Here is a 21,196-nt window from a genome sequence, read left to right as displayed (position 1 = left end):
TAATATTTAGAGAAATAATCTCCATTGAAAACTATTACTGACACAAAAAACTTGACATTTGTGCGACCAAAACTCAAGGAGATATTCGAGTTTAAAGTTTTAAGAGACCATACAAAAGATGAGATTAGAACTTATCGCCTTTTCAGAGGAATGACAGGTTGTCGAAGTAAATAAAATAAGTATTTATATTTTTCATTGCTATTCTGAAATAAATGCAAATGTTATGCCATGATATGCAAAAATACACTGCAAAGCCTCAAACAATTTGAAAAATCACACCATATGCACACATATAATTTTAAACCCTTGTAAACCACTATATTTCCCCCCAAAAGGCGTTATTGATGGCGAGTGTAAAGTGGTGAAAGTCACAAAAAAGCTGCGTTTCATAGCTCTGTGAATATTGGTCGCACTGTCAAACTTTTTCTTTTTGGAATGATTTTTCAATGGAGAAAATTCCACTAAATGTAAGTAAGGGAACCTGGGGCCCGTATAAAAAGTTAAATTTTGTATTTTTAGACTAATATTTATTTTTACTTCAAACTTTCAATATCTTAACTCTGCACCTGATTTTGAACATTTTTGCAATTGGAAGTATACATTTAGGACTAACGGTTGCAGGGTTCGTACGCTCCTTCAAAACTCCTTCATTTAGGAAATTTTTTTGAAGGGCCCTTCAAACTCCTTCATTTTGGTTTGAACTCCTTCTTTTTTATTTCAAGACTACATAGTCTTCTTCTATGACAGTAACTTAAAATACTTCGGTTGACACAACTTACCTTCATCACAAGGGCGAAGGTATAAGGGCGATTTTAATGTAGTAATTTCGTATATTTATTTTTTCATAAAGATGTAATTTACAAATTGATCATCTTATACATATAAAATCTGAGTATCTATCTATCTATCTATCTATGTCCAAGCTTCTTCTCCGGAACGACAGTGAACTGACCATCGAACCAGGTATCGATGGATTCGTCATCTTCCCGTCTTCATGTTTGGCTATTTAACATAATCCTCCGGTAATAATTAGCGGAGATATCAATTAAAAACTATTAATTATGACTCTTAGATTTCAAAATCAAATCCCTATTTTTCGAAGGCTTTCCTCCATTCAAATTATTATTCAGTGCTTCATCTCAACTTTCCATAACAATGCTTTTATTAAAATGTATAGCGGGTGAAGAAAATCATTGAGATGAAAGATCTGTTGCCATTTTTTTTCTCGAATATGAACAGGTAAAATTCTTGTTTTTATTTTGAGGCTTTTCCTGTAATCAGTGGCGGATCCAGCCGATTGTTTTGGGAGGGGCCATCCGAAATTTTTGAACAAACTCCCCAGGGCCGAATTTAGCTCCATGCCGCCCCTAGGCAAATTTGAAATCTGCCGTCCCCCCCCCCCAAAAAAAAAGAAGCAAAATATCCTTGACTCAAAAAAACGTAAAAAAGTATTCCCCAGATTCAAACTGTCAAACTTATGAAGAAATGATGGCGATTCACATTCTGAGGCGCCCAGATGAAATGATCACAGTGATCTCCCACAAAATTTTTTAGTCGGCAAATTTTGCTGACGATTCGGCAAATACCATGATTGAAAAACATTTGACTTTCATAAGATGTGTGAAAGTAATCATTATTAGATTACAAGAAAAAATTGTCTCTGTGGAAAATGAAAGAATGCTAATATTTTACTTTCAAAAATAACAATTTGATTCGAAAAATGTATATTATAATGGTAAATTTGCCACCCCTCAAATGTTTGCTACCCTAGGCAGCTGCTTACTCTGCCTGTTGGGAAATTGGGCCCTAATAACTCCATAGAAATTTTATTAAAATGAAGTTTATAAACTCAATTTTCGGGGTATCGAGACATTAGGTGGGAGGGTGGATTAAGGAATCTCCCTCGAAAATAATGCTTCAAAATTTAAATTTCCAAGTAATTTTTGAAAATTAGGAAAATAAAAATGCATTTTGTCTATTTTTGATGATGTACGGAGAAAGGTCAGGTTACGGGCGCTGGAACCAAAATACTTTTTGAAAATAAAGCTTAGAAACCAAAATATTCTGTCATTATACATTGAGAAGTTAGAAGAGGAAGGGTGCTCTTCTAGCTCTTCAGCTGTCCAGCCTAAAAATGCATCTTTAGTAATGTTTGCTTACATTAAAGGAAGTGTGAAGGTGCTTAAAATCCTTCCTTCTTGGAAATATTTTGCCTTTGAGGCTCTAAAAATTCGATTTTTAACTATATTTATACATATTTTAGAAAGGGATGGAAGATTCGTGAGCTCCTCCAAAAAACTTCCTTTTAAAGCTATCATCACGATATAAACTAAGGATAGGGAGGGAGGGGGTCCTATCAAAACTCGTTTGTAATTGAAGTCCCAAAAAAATTCATTTAAGTTGCTTTTAAGCAAGTTAAGTGATAAGGGCTGCATAAGCTAGTTTCCGTTGACATTTTTTCCAGATAAAAGACTTAAAATGCAATTTTTTGCTACACATCAACTCATTTGTGAAAGGGCATGGGAAAAGGGGGTTCTCCTCCTAGTTTCGAAATTAAAGCCATAAAAACAAAAATTTAGGCTCTCTTTGGTCTTGTAAACAATAGGTATACTCTGAGAACCGCAGCATTTAGAGATCGTCCGTCTGTAGTTGGAATCAAGAAATGATGTAAAAGATGGAGACAAATTTTGGAAAAAAAAGTGTTGTTTTGAGGATAAGGATATAATTTATCTCCCAGTTAAGTCCTATACTTCTTTTTCAGTAAAATACATGTGTTAAATTTTGTTATCTTCTTATATTTTTTTTCCTTAAAAATATTCCTACACTCACAAGGCTTTGGGAGGGGCCATGGCCCCCATGGCCCCCCTCTAGATCCGCCCCTGCCTGTAATCAGGGGATTTCTAATGTTTACTTTTTGGGGTTTTCCGCAATCTGCCGCAAAATTTCAGTGACTTTTTTTTTTTTTTTGGTTCAAGCCTGATTGTTAAATACGCGTCACATGACATAACTTTCATTTTCGAGGAGGACCGTGCACGTCGTAAAGTAAATGAGTGATTTACAAGTTATTTGAGTTCTTTGAGGGTTTGTACCTGGAAAACGGATTGATGTAATTCTTGTACGACCATGTGGATAGAATCCATCCAAATATTTATCTGAGTGGTATGTTGCATTAATAAACACCCGGGCAACGCCGGGTAGTAGACTATTTTATGTAAAAAGCGGATTGTTATTGTGCATAAATATTTCCGATATAGTCAATCAGATGTAATTCAGTTTAACGTGAGTAAAGATTATAGTTGATAATGCATATATTTTCCCCTTTTGTGCTGACTGAAAATGTACTCATAACTTGTATCTTTGATAACGATTATTAACGTTGATGAGGTGTTTTGGCAAAAATATGTTTTACTGGTGTTTTGCAAACCTTGCTTTACGCGCATTTATTTATTCCTTAACGCGTTAGAAACTAGTGTCAGTGTACTACAAAAGCATCAACTGGACTGCTCTTACATTTTTTAGGTAGCCCGTGCAACGCCGGGCACGCAGCTAGTAGAAGTTATAAAAGTTGAAGGTTAAAATATTATAAGATGACTAAGACATATCATAAATAAAGTAAACCATGCTTAAATGGTGCTTGGCTGAATTTTCCCTCCTCCACACTCTCATCCCCAAAAGTCAGTTTTTCTAATTATTACTTAAATATTTAGAAATACATAAGCAGATGTAGTTGTGTTAAAAAAACAATTGTTTAGCAAATCGCAGTTATGATATTGTAACATCCGCAGGTGATGTCATGCCTTGAGAGGTGTGGAGAAGTTCATGAAATTGTGACAAGGGGGAAGAGAGAGGGTAACAAAAAGTAACATCTCACAGTTATTATAACAGTATGTTTATAAAAAAATATGACATGTGACAGGAGGAGTAAGATAAAGTGACACTTTGTGACAAAGAAGGAAGGGGACAAACATTTGAAAAGAAAAAGTGCGACATCATTTATGGGCAGCCCATTAGTACTTCTTCAAAATCTCATTTTTCTCTTTCAAAACTCCTTCATTTTATTTCGGAAATAGAGTACGAACCCTGGGTTGCAAAAATAAAAGTCTTGCAGGTTAAAACGGAACACCGTGTATAAGCTCAATATAAGCCTTTTATATAGATGTTTTTACTTATTTATGTATTAAAAATATTCTTGTTACTGATATATTTTATGAGCTCGTTTGCTCACGTCACTGCATTTTTCAAAAAGAAAATAGTAAAATTAGATTATAATTCAAATGGTTTCAAATGTACTTGCTGTTTTACTGAAATAAAAAATGTAAAAGTTTCTTTTTTGTATTGTACTTGTTCACAATTGCTTTTTAATTTGATCATGCAACACTGCAATAGTTAGAGCAGATAATTTTAAATATAAACTATTGTCTCTTGATCTGCAATGCATTTATACTAAAGCAAAAGTAAATACCATCTTTTAAATACAGATAAGTAACAGGTACGTTAGGGTGGTTCAACAATACTTGTAAAAAAAAAAGTTTCTCCTAGATAACAGGACACCCCTCAATACTTTTAGACACGTGGATAGTAATATACTGGAAGAATTTTAGCTTCCTATCTCAACTGAAAGAGGGAGCTCAACCCCCTCCCCCAAACTTCATAAATATGATGAGGGATGCTGAAAAAATACATTGAACTGAAAAAACAATGCTACATATGATAATATACACTAGGAACATGCATACACATCGCAATAAAATAACTATTTACAAAAAAAAAAAAAAAAAAAAAACAGCTGGGGAAATTAAATGTTTCTAAATTTGTGGCATTTTCGATGCTACAGCTAATGTTAAACTAGGGTCATTGAGCACTATTAAAATTTGAGTAAGAAGCTAAAACTTTTACAGCATAATACTATTAGTAAGTCTAAAAAAAAGAGGGTCCTGGACTCTATCTGAAAAAAAGTTTTTTCAAACCACCCTATTTCAAAAAGTTTTGCTTAAAACAAACTTCAAAACTAAAAAACTTTAAAATTAAATATAAAAAAATGATTTTTAAATCTAAAGACTATTTCTATAAGTTCGGCTTGCAGTAAAAATCATGAAAGAAATACATGATTTCCTGATTAAAACACTAAAAAATTGCAGTTGATCTTAATTTCTTTATATTTAGGGTAATTCTAAAGCAGCCAATAAACCAATTTAAACTTTATTGGCTGTTTTAGAATTACCCTAAATATAAAGATATTAAGATCAACTGCAATTTTTTAGTGTTTTAATCAAGAAATCATAACTTCAAAATCATTAAATGATGCAATGAGCTGTGTACTTTTTAGCCTAAAATAACGATTAAAAAACCTATTTCCTAAGAAAATCGTACTGGGCCTTTTAGGTTTTTGAAAGTCAAGGGCCGTACCAGACTTTTGTTTCGGAGGGTTTTTTACCAAATACATTTTTTGAAACATTTATATGGTCTATCAAATTTGGTTTCATGTATATTCTATTGATTTTTGTTACAATAGATTATCTAAATGGAGGGAGGGGATGTTCTTACAAAATGCCATATTGTTACACAACAAATGAATTTCTCAATAACAACCTTAAACTACCATAAACACAAAATGCATTTGTACAATTTTTCAGTCATACTAATTTCATTTCCCAAATAAAATTGAAATAATAATAACAATAATAATATTTTTGTAGCCAAAATATAAATAAATAAAATAAATAATGGAAAGAATTTCTTTGGATGAAAAATTTCGCCAAGAAAACGATGTATGACGACATATGTCATACATCGTTCTTAGCGATGCTTTTTTAGCGCCAACAGGAAAAAATCAGATAAAAAAACATGATCAAAGCACTTCAGAACACAATATATATAAAAACAACATAAAAGCACAACAAAAAACATCACGAATATATGCTTCAAAAATGTACAGGGCCGGGGTTTTTTGTAAACATATTAAAATACAATGAAATAAATTATTGTATTAATTACAAGTCGAAATTAATGCATTAATTTTTTTTTTCATCACTTCTCCGGGATACGAGCCCTCGGTCTCATAGTACTTTCGTAATGAGACCTCGGCTCGCCGGCCCTGCCTCGGTCTCATTACGAAAGTACTATGAGACCTCTGGCTCGCCAGGACCTCGCTCCGCTCGGTCCGTTATCCCTCCGACTGTTAATATACATTACAGTCGGAGTATGGTCACAGTTATGTATATTTTCATGACACCCAAGGGTGGCTCCTTCCGTTCAGTGTACAATAATGACACAGTTTTAAGTGTGAAATATGCACCATTATTGTGCAGATTTATTAATAAAATTCAGCATTTTTAAGAGTACAACCGAAAGAACTTTCAATTGTTAACATAAAATTCAGTACCTAAAGGAGGCACGTTAATAGAATGTCTAAATAATTCGTGGCATCGATAAGAATTAACTTTTAGAACAAAATAACCGTACTATTTCTGTAAAATTAATTTACATACAGTAAAAATAAAGTTAAAAACTACAAGAACCCCTCAAGGATTTGTAAAAACAAAGAATTTTGGAAGCGAGATGTTTTTTTTGAATTCTAAAATAAAGAACTTACCTTTTTATATGGTATAAATATTCACACTCAGTCTAAAACAATACATCATATGACAATGGCACGTTACAGATACACACCACGTTGGAGTTAACTTTTAATTAACCTTCAAGTTTGAAGAAACTGGCATTTTCTAATGTTTTTACTTCAAAACACAACTACTGAATTTAAACTAACACAAAATAAGCATTCCTGTAAGGTATATTGCACGAAACAACACCACGTATCTCTCCTGCGTGAAACCCAAACAATCCAAGTAAGCAAGTTCGAACAGATCTGTAAGATTGCCTTCGGGTTGCTAAACACAGGTTAGTTTGGCCAGGGATGCCATGCATAAAAAATTATCGCCTCATTGGCGAGAAAAATATTTTAATTTTGTGCAAAAAAATCGAATGTTGCCAAATGGGGGGGTATATCACATCTGTACCCAAGAAATTTATGATTAAACATTTATATTTTAAAACTTGTACAATCTTTTTTAGTTCATATTTTTAATTCAAAAATTGTAATTCATTGTTTTTAAGTCAATTATTGCACTATATTTTAAGCACTTTCTTTTGCACACATGCATAAATGTTGAAAAATTTGGTTTATGGAAAAAAAAAAACCTTGTGCATACAAATTGAAATTTTTAACGAAGAATTTATTTTCTACATAATTAGATTAAAATCAGCTGCATAAAGTTGCATAAAAATTTATACTTGAATGTTCGCATTGAATAAATATATTATAGTCAAAAAAAGAAAAAAAAAATTGATACTTTTTTTTCTCTTTTTAATATTTTAGCACAAAATATATTTTCCCAAAAAATAGTCCCTGCTTTCATTTGCACACATGCATAAACATAGGGAAATTTGGTTACTATTATCAAAAAAAAAAAAAAAAAAAAAAAAACATGCATACAAATTGAAATTTTAATCAAGAATTCAACTTCTATGTAACTAATCAAAAATCTATGTAAATATCTATGTAAAATCAGCTGCACAAATAAGTTGAATGTTCAGATTGAATAAATAATCAATATAAAACATTGCTTTGATACGTTTTAAGACACAAAATGTGTTCCCAACCCTGGTTTTGGGGTTACAAGGAACCCCTTTTTTCCATGCAAAATAAGTAAGCTTATTAATGAAGACATCCGAAAAGCTTTTCATTCATGATCTCACATCTTTTGCATTGAAAAAAGGGTTCCTCCTTGTAACCGCGAAACATCTATATGCAGTAATCTGCAATTTTTGTGCAATTAAATGTTGTTATATCTTATTTTACAGCATTAAATGCAACAACTTCCTAACAAGTAAACCTTTTTAAATCAAAGTGAAAAGATACTTACCTTATCATAAAATAGTACTGCTGTGTCGGTGTTCCTTATTTCTTGTTCTTTATTATTCATGATCATTACTACGCTTGGCCAATGTGATAAGTGTTTTTCTTGAGTAAAACAATTCTGGATTTTAAAAAAAGGAGAGAAAGTTGAAGTACTTTTAATTTTATAAGTAATAAAACATTGCCATACAATAAACTGAACATGTATTTTTGTCTTATACAAGAGAACTTCTTACCAGGATGCCATACAAAAGTAACAAATGAAAAAAAAAAAGAAAAGAAAAAAAAGCACAATGAGTTGCATTCAAAAATGCATAGAAAAATATGTGGATGCATAAATTATTTGCCCTTGTGTCCCCGTTATGAAATAAGAGGTTCATCTACCGTTTGCATACTAGTTATCTTCAAATTTTTAATTTTGTCACTTACATCCTTTGTTTCTCACTGCCTGAATTATATTTGATCGTAATTGCTAGGGAATCTTTGCTATAAACAAAAACTATTCATTTAAAATGCAGTTTCCTGCAGACATCTCTCATACATTTTTTGGAAAAAAAAAATCAAAAACTTATTATAATTTAAATTTTCTATCTGTAAATAAATAGGCATTGAATAATTCTCTTTTAGAATGAAAAATTCTATTCTTTTTTTTGGATTAAACTAGTGAAAACTATCTCCCCCCCCCTCATTTTGTTTCAAAACTCTGCGACAGTAGTGGCCGCTAAGATCTTGGGACCTAGTGGCCACTAGCACTTAAAAAATATCTAAGTCTTGATCTTTGTTCCCCCTTGTAACCCAGAAAAACGTGCATGCAATTTTGTGTGAATTAACGTTGTAATATTTTGTTTTCCTTCTCTGCACAATGCAATTTCTTTATTTCTTATGTATAGTATTCCTATTAGAAAAAAAAAAGAGTTACATTGCTAAAGGTTTTAAAACAGTATTTTGTGATTCCTGAAAGTTGTTAAAATGTTGAGTCGTCTCCTTGTGGCACTGACAGGTACCGCTACCCAAGTGTGAATCACCCATTGGAATAAAACTTCCACATCAATAAAAGAATTAAAACTTAACCTGTGCCTTTTTCTTTTCTTTTTTATCAGCAACAAACAATTTTAACAAGGTGAAATTTACCAGTAAATATTGGATAATTAGGAATTAAAGGGTTCAATATATACTTTTATTTTAAATTTTTACTACATAAACTTAAATAATGATAGACAATTTTAAAAAAACTAAACAAACTACAGTTGACACGTTTCAGGATTTTTCAGAAAATGCCATTTAGGACGTAATCCATCCCTCAAAATCTTACCCCGTTGCGCGACTAGTTGACTATGAGCAATTCTAAGTCAGAAAATGTCCGATTTCAATTAAATTTGGCATGAAGGAACCATGTGACAAGTAAGTAATCCTGACAATTTTTAGATTTCTATTTTGAAAATTGTTTGAAATACAAGTAAGTAAAAACTCAAAATTTTCCAAAAAATAAAAAGTGTGTTCTTACAAATGACTAACTTTTCTCCTTATTATAGTAAAATGATAATTCGAAAAATATTGTAAAATTGAAAAATAGAGCTTCTTATTGCTATTTAACATCACCTTTTTACGATAAATTTAAGTTTTAGGATAATTCACCTTATCGGGATAAAGTTGCAAAGGATGATTTATCTCTTATAATAGTATTTTCAGAAAAATCTAGAAACATGTTAACTTAGGTTTGTTTAGTTTTTTTCAAATTTTCAATCATTATTTGAATTTTTGTAATTTAAATTAAAAATAAAAGGACATATTGAACTCTTTAATTCCCAATTATCCAATATTTAGGGGCAAATTTCACCCCGTTCAAGGCATTTATTGCCAATAAAAAAGAAACACAGGTTCAATATTTTTTCGTGTCCTATCGATGTGCTACGTTTTATTCCAATCTGTGATTCACACTTGGGTAGGGTTTCTAGTGGGATCTTAAATTGTAGCTATAGACTGTATGGAGAGAAATCTCTAATACCTAACTTCAATGACCTTTTTTTTTTTTCTTTTTTGAAAAATTTTCTCATCTTACCTAATTTGTTAGCACAAGTATAAAGAAGAGTGGGACACATATACTCACTGATGGATAAGATATAATAGGAGGAAAAGAATCCAATCCTTTAGGAGATTCATAATGTTTTTCTGGGCAATTATATCCATGGCCTCTATAGTCATCTAATCCATTTGTGTCCAAAACAATGGCCACGCATGAAGCATCATATTTCTTCTGAAAAGTTACTATTCTAAAGAAAAATAAAACCTAAGTAAATGCGTATTGCATTAAAAGATATTTCACAAAATATGAACTTTAAGATGGTTATAATTTTCATAAACTACATTGGAACCTTGACAACCCAGCATCCCAAAGGAACATGAAAACATGTCCACTTAAGGTGAGAAACCAGTTAAGGAGGCAGAAATTTTAGTGTTTTTTGTGATTTTTTTCACAGGGAAGGAATAATCAGAATTTGCTCATACTTGAAGGATATTATTCAAGGATATTTCATTACTCTTAATAATTTTTTTAAGTAATTTCTGCCAGAAATAGAAGAGTTAGAAGCTGATGTTCATGGATGGTCGCCATCAGAGCTTGTTGCTGGTGTGCATTCCTGAAGTCACAATTTTTATCTGTAATCATTATAATTTTTCATCGTTAACATCATATTTTCTCAGAATATGAACCCCCCCCCCTCTCTCTATATATATATACATATATACAGTAGAAGACCGTTATGACGCGGACCTGTATAACCCAATTCTCTATAAACCACACTACTCACAGTAAACAGAAAAAAGCAGATGGCTCTTGAAAATGCAGCTGTTATGCAAACCATGAAGCTAGCAGAATTGCAGGATTTTGATTGTGAAACATATTTACGTGTGAATAACTAATTGTAATATTGCTTTAATACGCATTGCAGATAAAACTCATTCTGAAGGGCTAATGTATATATCTATTCTGAATGTTAGTTTCAAAATTTGTGAAATGATCTATATAACGCAAAAACCTGTATAATGCAAAAGCTCTGGTCCCAAGGTGTGCGTTATAACGGTCTTCTACGGTATATATATATATATATATATATATATATATATATATATATATATATATATATATATATAATTCTGGTTAAAAAAATAAAACATCTCATGCTTTTGAGGTGTTAGATCACAAAATTCATGTTTTTCAACCATTTTTGTTCACCATTTTTCCATTTAAAAAATATTTAAAAAAAAATATCATCCCAGAATAAGGTTTTATTAGAGTATAATTGAATAAAGAATATTCACACAAAAGTTCAGAATGATTCGCCAATAACGTTTTGTGCCAGAATGCACACCAGTTGAAAAAAGTAGTTTTTAGAAAAACGCAATTGAAAACAACACCTGTGAACATTTTTGAATCTCCACAGTTTTTCGAGTGCTTACAGCATCAGAACTAATCAGAATTTTGAATTGAAATTTTGGTAACATATTCTTGAACTACATACATTTTTATTAACATTTTATGACAATAAAAAAATGGATTTTTTGACCCGTCTAAACTGGTTTTTTAATTCCTAAAAAGTTTCTGCATCACCTACTTACTGATGTTAACATTCACATTCAGAAAATCAATTTCAGCAAATAAATTTTCTTCTCGTTTTTTTCTTTGTAAAGTACATAATAAATTTATGAATATTTTTTGAGCACCTAGTGAGGAATCAATTCATAAATTTTGAAAAGAGGTGAAAAATGCTTCTTGTCAGCCAGGTCTGTTAAAGATAAAAAGGCCTGCTTACAACATGTGAACAGCAACATGTCATGGAGCTTTCTTTCTCTAGAGGACTTCCATGAGTACAATCCTCACCTTTTAGAATAGCACTAGCACGTGGCTGACTCCCCTGGACAAAATATGAAATTATCTAAAAAAGCTTTCTAGAAAAGGATTGACTGACGAAGAAAAGGCAACGTAAAATTCTGAGAAGAGGTCAATATGAAAGAACGTTGGTAGCAAAAATTGTGGACTAGAATAGCAATTGGATGTCGACTTATAGCGTCAAGTTACCAAAGTATTGTTTTCTAAAATATATTCAACATTTGAACATTTAAAAAAACATATCTATGAAAAGAAATTTAGTTTTATTACACATCTACATAGGAAAGTAATAGTAAAAGCTATGATCCAATACATAATCAATACATTTTAATAGATTAGTTTCATAGAATTAGCAACCAGGATAGAAAAATACATTTTTTTTTTGTAAAGTTTGACTGACTGTAGGAAGAACAGACATTTTAACTATGTTTATAAATTTTGAGTTGTCAATATAAATTAATGCTTAAGTATCACAAAGAAAATATCAATATTACTTTCAGATAGTAAAAAAAAAAAAGGTAAAGAAAAATACTTAAGTAGTTTTGTTAAAAGAACATTCACTTATATAAAAAATTAAATGTAACAATATAATTATTCATAATGTTGATTTTACCTGATAGCAGAGCATATTACATAAAATCACGAAGTGTCAGTCCCCCCAATTTCCCCTAACATCCATTTAATATTATTTTGTTTTTGTTGAATAATTAAAAAAGTATCGTAATTATCAACCAGAAAGAAACTAACTTGCTCTCTTTTGAAAACAATCTCGTTAGATTCAGAGAGATAAATTTTTTTTTATGGCTTGACAGAAATTCCTGCATTTTTTACTATTTTACTGGAAATATTTTAATTGCAAAATAAGAATCGATCTTATCTAAGCAACCTAAAGTGTCATGGTAACCAGATTCCACAATAAAATACTGCCATGAAATCCAGAGTCACTTAACATTAAGATTACTGTATGAGATCCCGAATTTCAGAATCCCAAACTATTTCCCTTTAATACCTAAGGGAAAAAAAAACTTATTTTAACCTAAAAATATTTTTTTCTGCATTTTTTTTTTTGCAGTTGTAATAGTTTAAAATTGTTAACGCTCAGCAATTGCTTGTTGAAAATACATATAGAAGTTCAGCATTAAAAAAAAATTCCTATGCCATGTGTTATGCGTAAATAAGCATTTTACTGCAATTGTGCAGTAATCTTTTAACGTCCACTTTCGGTTAATGATAATTCTTTTTTCTTCTCCTAAGTTTGCAATACAAAGCCTATTGAACAAAGTACAATACTTTTTTAACTAAAAATATAATTCATTTATTCTGCCGTGCTAAGCACAAAAGTGGTATCTACACTTTTTGTCAAAATTGAGTTATTGTCACGAGGTGGTTCTTTATAACATGGTTTACCCCTATGCAATGTTTTATTGTCATTTGTGAACTAGAACTATTTTTTAAAAAAATCTAAAAAAGTGAAATCTGGATCAAATACATGGAGGCGTAAAACTTTAAATAATAGTTTTTCGGTTTGACCTCAGCTGCAAATACGACTTTTGCCCTTAGCACGGGCAGTATTGTACTCATTGTTTCATTGCATAGTAATAAAAAGCAGCATCTGCGCCTACATGAGGCTGCAAATTATCTCTGACTTTTGTTTCAATATAATGAAGTATATTTTCTTTCAGATTGATCAAAAATAAAAGGAATCTGGCTTGAACATTAGCGAAACCAGAAAAAAACGTGACAAATACCAGACAACAGGAGTTTTCACTATTTTTTGAGTTGGAATCAAAAATTTAGAAAATTCCAACATTCAGAAATTTGTGGTCCCGAGCATTCTGGATCTCATCTGCATGTGTCATAAATTTGGAACTTAAAAAAAAATAGCGTGATATGAGGGGTGTTGTGAAATCTGAGTGTCACAATAAGGAGGTTTCACTGTATTTAAAATGCTCCTTCAGACTAATGAGGCTAATGATGTTAACTAATATGACTGTAATCAAGCCACATGTTATAGAAATTTATTTTTATAAGAAAAAAAAATTAATACTTCTATTAAGAAATCAGAATGACTTAATGAAATTCATAATATTTAATATTCCACAGAACTTTTTCATTATTCTCTGTTTAAGTCACCATAACAGAATTAAAAGAAAAAAAAAAACTTTTGCCTGATGTTTAAAGTGTTCTCGGAGCTTCTGCTTTGAATAAAAAAGCCAAATTTATGCATTATAATTCATTACAAAATTTCTATATTTTTCAACCACTTTAAGGTACTTAATAAATTTAAAAAAATACTCCAATACTTTTTGACAGATAAAATAAATAAATTTAAGCTATAAATTGTTTTTTATAAATTGCTGAATATGTAAAAATAAAACAACTTCTGAAAATCTTGTTATTTTTCTCAGGGAGAACACAAAAAGGGACTTTGGACACAAAAAGGATCAGTTTGGTTGGTCACAAAACTGATAAAAATTGGACTTCTAAGGACCAGAGGAAACTGGACTTAACAATCACACACTAGGCTCTGCTACACTTGGAATGTTTCTTTTTACACCAGTAAAAAATTCCCTCGAATTGAGTACAAGATTCATACACTTGAAGTTAAAAAAAACTCCGACTTTTCCAGGTTATTTTTTTTAGAAAATTCCAGGTTACTTGCTTCATTCAAAACAAAGTTTAAATAGCAATATTTTATAAATAACTAGAGGACAAGACAGACATTGTTCTGTTCAAACTCTGTAAATTGAAAAGTTGAAAAATTTCAATCAAGTATCAAATGTTTGAACTTCTTTGTTGACAAAAAAGAGTGAAAAGAAAATGTTTTAAGCTGCTTGGTGTCAGAATGCGTATATTTATTACAACTTGATTCATGTAATGCCCCACTGAGCAGCTGTGTTTTATTAACTATTTTTTCTCGTGTACTTGAAAGATCTATATAAAATTTATGATTTGTTCTTTCAGCCATACTCAAAGGACAAAAATCGTCCTCAGATATTACGTGTAAAAAAATAACTATCCATCTAAAACAAATGGCAAATCCCGCTGCAATGTCCCCATATGAAAAAGAATAAAACAATCGAAAGGATATCATTTGAAAAAATGATAAAGGTTAAAACAGTTCCATGAATAAGCGAAAACCACTCACCCCCCCCCCCTGCCGATATAATACAAATGTTCTTCAACTTACACAACTCTTTAAAAACCAAAAACAATTCTTTGCAATTTAAAATATTTCTCGAAATAAACAAAAAATACAATAAATTACACTAACAGTAGCTTTAAAATGCAAATAAATAATCCTGCAACTCTATTGTTTATGGCCAAAGTTGCTAAGCCACCACATTACTGTAATCCAGCCGATCAGTGAGCGAAGCGAACTTTGATCGATTAGCGGTCCGATCTTTTGAACGAAAATTTTTAAATCCCGTTTTCCTCACTGAGCATTCTCGCTTGCTATCTTTGGGGATATTTTCGTTAGAGATCTTGAAATTTCTCTGCGTACTTGAATGATCTTCATATATTGCCAAATTTGTTCTTTCCGCCAAAGATAAAAATCTTCCACTGCACTTGTGTACAGAACTACCCTGTTGTAATTCCACATCTTTTCCTTTAATAATGTTACTGATTAGTTTGATAATCCTTAAAGTATTCTTGCCATTGGTGCCAAAATTCGGATGGGTTTGTGAGCCGAGAGACAAATGTTGCTAGGTACGGTACTTTTGGTTAGTGAAAGAAACCCAATTTCTTCCAGTGCTTAGCTTTAAAATAGTATATCACGGGATCTAAAATCGTTGCTTTTAAGAAATGAAGGCTTCACACTCTCTCTCTACGTTTTATCTATTCTTCATCGACATATCACAGTGGGAAATTTCATTAGGAAAAGCAGAGCTTACTTTCTTATTGTCCTTTGGCAACGGGTTAAATATTTATTTCAGTTCTCGCTCAACAATAAGTTAAAATAAAATATTAATCATTTGGGAGATATAACCATCCAATGTTTAAATTAATTAATTAATTAACAAAAACGTTTCCGATTCGATCCATCGCGCTTCAATACCATGCCTTGTCACAACTTAATTACACACAAAAAATTTGATCAAAATCGTTCCAGCTGTTTAAAAGCCTTATGGTGACAAACGTCTGCACAGAAGATTTTTATATATTAAGATTAAAATTGTTTACAGTAGAAATGTATAAGAACTGAAACTTTTCCCCTTTAATTAAAAAAAAAGGATTTTTTTTCTTTTCTTTTCTCTCTCAAAGTTTTAAGTTTTATTTAACATTTTGTTCAAAACTGTTTTAATTCATTTACTACTTGTTGAAAACAAAGTACTTTCATCTTATTTTAGCTTTTCTTTGATGTCACGTGTTATGCATAATATTAGCGTTACCTTTTAAAATCCGCTTTTGGTTTACAATACTTCTTTTTATTTTTTTACTAGTATATAAAACAAAACATATTAAGCAAAATACAAAGCTATTTTTCAGTATAAACATGATTAAACTTGTTCCATTGATTGGCATACAATATAATGCACAATAAATTACAAAAATCAACATCCGCCAATCCTAGGCCAGTGCCAATAATTATTTCATAAAAATTAAAATTTTTATTTTCTAGAAAATAATTAATTTTTAAAAATTCATAATTTATTGCACATTTTATGTTACTTTCAATAGCTTACATTGAGATAAACATACAATTCTGTTTTTGAAAATTTATATCTACTTTCATCGTGCAAGTGATCAAATATGGCGATTTAGTAAAAAAATTTAAGATAATAAGTAGATTTTTTGAATTTATAGCATAAACTTAGGCACTTAAAAAGTCTTGTGTACGTCAATCTTGGGAATGACCAAATATGGCAGCAACGCCAAAAAATAAGAAAACTTTTTGACTTCGTAGCATAAAAACAATTTAAAATAAAAATTCTTCATGGAACTACAATTCAGTTGAAAACTTTTTAGCACATTTGCGTCCAAGGCAATGATAAGATTAAGTTTTAAGAACAAAAATTTTCATTTCTCAAGAAAATTATTTAAAATTAAAAAATAAATAAATAAACAATTTGCAGCACATTTTGTGTTATTTTCCTTTGTTTTACAGTTAAAGAAATCATCTTCTTTTGCTTTGCTTTTGTTAACTTAGGCATTTAAGGATCGTGTCTACTTCCATCTTGTGAATGACCAAAGATGGCATCTACGTTTTTTCGGTATCCACTTTTTTTTTTATTGCCAGCGACATTTTGCCTCAAAATTTTTACATTTTTATTCAAGAAACATTGATAAGAATGAAGATTAGATCTCATAGAACAAAATTCGCTGGTAAAAAATTGAAAAAAAAATTTGGGGGGCAAATTTGGAAAATTTCCGTGACTTTTCCCTGAAATTTTTAACTATGTCATTTCCCCTGACAATTCCAGGTTTTCCCGGAGCGTACGAACCCTGAAGTAACTTTAGCTGCACTGAAAATATTTAAAATTTAAAAATTATAATTTCAGAACTATAAGACAATATTTACCTTGAGAAATAGTCAACTGATGCTTTGGAACAAAAAGTCTTCATATCTATAGGTGTTGTTTGCTTGCTTAAGATTTCATGGAAATATAAAGCAAACTGAAAATTGAAAAAATACATTTTTCAACATTTAAAATTTATTTCTATAAAACAGCTGCATCAAATATAAAAGGTTTGATGAAAAAATCTTATATAAGTGATGCACATTTAATGCAGCAAAAGAAGACAATTATGTAAGCGCTATTTTCTAAAAAAGAATGGTACATAGTTAGCTCATGTTAAATTGTAAACAATTTGCAGGACTTTATGATGGCTGGTCCATTACCATAACTGTATACAGGATTAAATAGGGAGAGTCTAAATAAAAAAAACCAAGTCATATTTTGAAGATTGTAAAACACTTTGTTAAAGATACACCATGTACTAAAATGTCACATTTATCTTTTAAATACATGCTACTGTTAGAGCATATAACTTAGCTATTTCAAAGAATAGTTGGATATTTCATGAAATAACTAGACAAGTCAGATAAGTCATATGATACTTGAAGTTACATACCTTACCAGTTATTCTATATATATATATATATATATATATATAATATATATATATAAACTAATGGCTGTTAAAGTGAAAAATAAACAATTCAAAAGAGTTTTCACAACTTAACTGATCATAAATTATTTAAATCTTTCGAAAAATGCATTTTATCCCTATTTCAAACGAATAATCGATACACAATAAGGAAAAGATGATGTTATGCTCATATGGCTGACATTAGTTAAAGCAACAGAAAGAAGCCTACACAGACACGTCATTGCAAGGCAGCTATGATCGGTTAAAAGCAGTTAGAACCACTTCAAAAGCTTTTTTGAGTGCCATATATCATACTTTAAAGATGAAGTGGTCAAGTAATCGCTATACAGGGGGGGGGGGCGTTGACCCCCCCCCCCAAAAAAAGAAGTTTTGGTTAGACATTTAAATGTTTGTTTATATTTAAAAATTTCCAAAAAATATTGTTCCAAAACTCAAATGTCTTTCATATGCATATTAATTGCATAAAACGCTTTCATAATAGATAACCCGACGACTTGAACATTAGCACAAATAGCGCAAAGCTCCACATGAAAGTTTTTGAACCCTCCCCGAAATTATTTTCTGGTTACGTCCCTGTCGCTAACTCTACAGAATAGCTAGTTAAATCATAGAATTCAACAGTTTTAAAAACTTTAACCATTTTATTCAGTCCCACAAGATAGCTAATTATTCTGCAAAATAACGGATTGCACTTTATTGGTAACATATATAGACATTGTAGGCACACACACACACACTTAAAACCACCAAATGAATCCTCACATTTTTAAAAATTGCAGAAATACCTGATTTATTGTCCTGTAACTTTCGGCATGTAAAGGCTATGCTTAAACCTGCACATTCCAGTAAAAATTCAATCACCTATACAGTTAGAGAACAGTCAAACTGAAAAAGTAAATCTTTTATCGCCCTGCTTTATAAAAAGCTTGGAATCGGCTGTATATCTTACAATTAGTTTTACTTGCTATGTATAATTATTCTATAAATTTTGGAAACGATTCTCTTATATTCACAAAGACAATCATATTTCTTTCAGAAATATCAATTCTCTTCCTAAAATACATCAAACTTTTAGAAAACTTGAGACTTTACAAAGAAACTTCATACTGAAATTTGAAATAATAATATTTGTCAAAATGGTGATGGGGGTATAATTCTCCAGCATATTGCATGAGTAGTAATAGCCCAAGTTTTGCTAAGAAAACTAATAATTCAAAGCTAACTGTGATGTGTAAATAGAGCAGCCAAACTATTAATTAGAAATTCATTTTCTGTTGCATGAACCATCTTAAACTAAGTGATGAAAAAGTCCTATTATAAACAATGACAAGTTTATTAACGATTGTATAAATTAGAATAAAAAAAAGTTACTAACTCAAAGCCATATTCAAAATTAAATTTCATCTAAAACTATATTTAAATTCAATCTATTCCTGTTTACTAATCCCAATTTACTATTACCGAAGTTTGTATCAAAAAACATTCATGATCTGAATTTCTAAATACTTGATACTAACATCCATTCAAGATACTTTACGAATACTAAGTTCGGATAATGCTTGAAGATTTAATCAGATCCTATCTATCGACGATCAAAAAACTAAGTCCCATTAATATATTCTGATAAATATGAACAGGGAACTCGGTGGCTTAATAATGCCAGAGAGTCAAAAACTCCAGCAGGACGAAACTGTATCGCGTAAAGTCGTTTACTGTATCTTGTAACTAAGTGAATTTTTTTTATTTACCATAATATAAGTGTCCTAAAGAAGAAAATCCAATGTTCCCACCCTAAGACTTGCACATTTTTTTGCAAACAGAGAACGAAAAACGTCAAAATTGAAAAAACTATTCATTAATAATAACATATTCTGTCAAAAGATGGCGCTGTGCTTATTTTATTAAAGGATAAAAATAATAGCTAACTTCGATTTAAATAAAGGGAAAGGATGTTTTTTTTCTTACTGTTACATTGAACATTTTTCATCGAAATTGAACTAAAAAGTTAGTTTCATAACTTATTTGCTTTTATTCACAGAGTAGTTTTTGATAAATAATATGGCGGCGCCCATGAAGCAATGTTGCATTCATGTAAATTGAAGACAAAAATGGAAAAGTCATCCCATCTTTCCACCAAAAGTTTTGCTAAAATTAAATAATGCAAAGATCTTTGGCTTGAATTAGAAGGTAAAGAAAACTGAAACTTAAAATGTAATAAATTTAAAAGCATTGGGTAGCGTTTTTGGTTACCATAGGGGATGTTACACGCGCTTTACTGACAAAACGAAAATAAATCGAGCCAGAAGACGATTAAACCAAATGATAACACTAATCAAGCAGGTGACCAAGACTAAAATGCTCATCAATATTTTCACACACAGGTATTTCCCCTACATTTGAATTATTTGAAAAAGAACAATATTTTAAGGAACACCACTCCTTAAAAAGAAATGAGAAATGTTGATACAAAACTCTTCCTAAAACTGACAAGTTTGCTTTAATACATGCATTGTTAAATAACTTTGGAGAGGATAACGTTTATGTAAATGTACTTGACACATTAACTGTTAATAATTGATGGAATGATGATGTTACAGCAGATGAGTTCAATCCCGGAGACTTTTGGACGACTTGCATCAAAATCGTTATTTAATGTGATAAATATTGCTTGTTATCATAGAGCAAAAAATGTACATTTTATAACGTATACGTATCCTTCACTGAGTATAAAGAGCTATGAACGCCAAAGAAGATTCAAGGAAAACATAACTGTAATTAAAACTGCGAGTTCGGGGCAAAAAAGCCCCAGAACAGTTTAAGAAATTTCTTCTCAGTGAGAAAAACGAAGAAGAGTTAACGGAATTTTTATTTAATCAATGAAAAATGTCCTCTTTTAACAACTTTAAGGATACATGAAATACAGAATATATGTATTTCTGCTTTAGCCCTGGCTATTAGGCGGTAATTTACTGAACTTTAAGGATGTTACAATTTTTTTCCCACATGGTAAATTTTGCCATCAATTTAACCCTTTAGACAGCCAAGTTCATTCTGAAGAGAAAGATTCTCTAATTTCAAATCACGAAGAGGCAGACACAAAAAATCTCTTCATTCAGCTTATGCTTTTAAGTCAAGTTACATTATACTTGTAAAGTGTTGCAACACTGATGTTTTCATTTTATGCTTTGCAATGAGAAAACATTTTAAAGGCTGGGTATTTATTCTACCAGGCATGCATAAATATCCAAGCACAATTGATGTGTCACTTGTAGCCCAAA

General features: G+C 30.8%; 1 protein-coding gene across 1 annotated transcript in view; it reads right to left on the bottom strand.

Annotated features, from left to right (window-relative positions):
- LOC129229765 (KICSTOR subunit 2-like) overlaps positions 1–21,196 on the bottom strand; it is a 111,147-nt gene that overhangs the window by 785 nt on the left and 89,166 nt on the right. The gene's annotated exons all lie outside the window — the stretch shown is intronic.

Source organism: Uloborus diversus, chromosome 9 (assembly GCF_026930045.1).
Source record: "Uloborus diversus isolate 005 chromosome 9, Udiv.v.3.1, whole genome shotgun sequence".
In the NCBI taxonomy this organism is placed as follows: Eukaryota; Metazoa; Arthropoda; class Arachnida; order Araneae; family Uloboridae; genus Uloborus; species Uloborus diversus.
The sequence above is the reverse complement of the archived record's forward strand: the minus strand, read 5'-3'. Positions and strand labels throughout refer to the sequence as shown.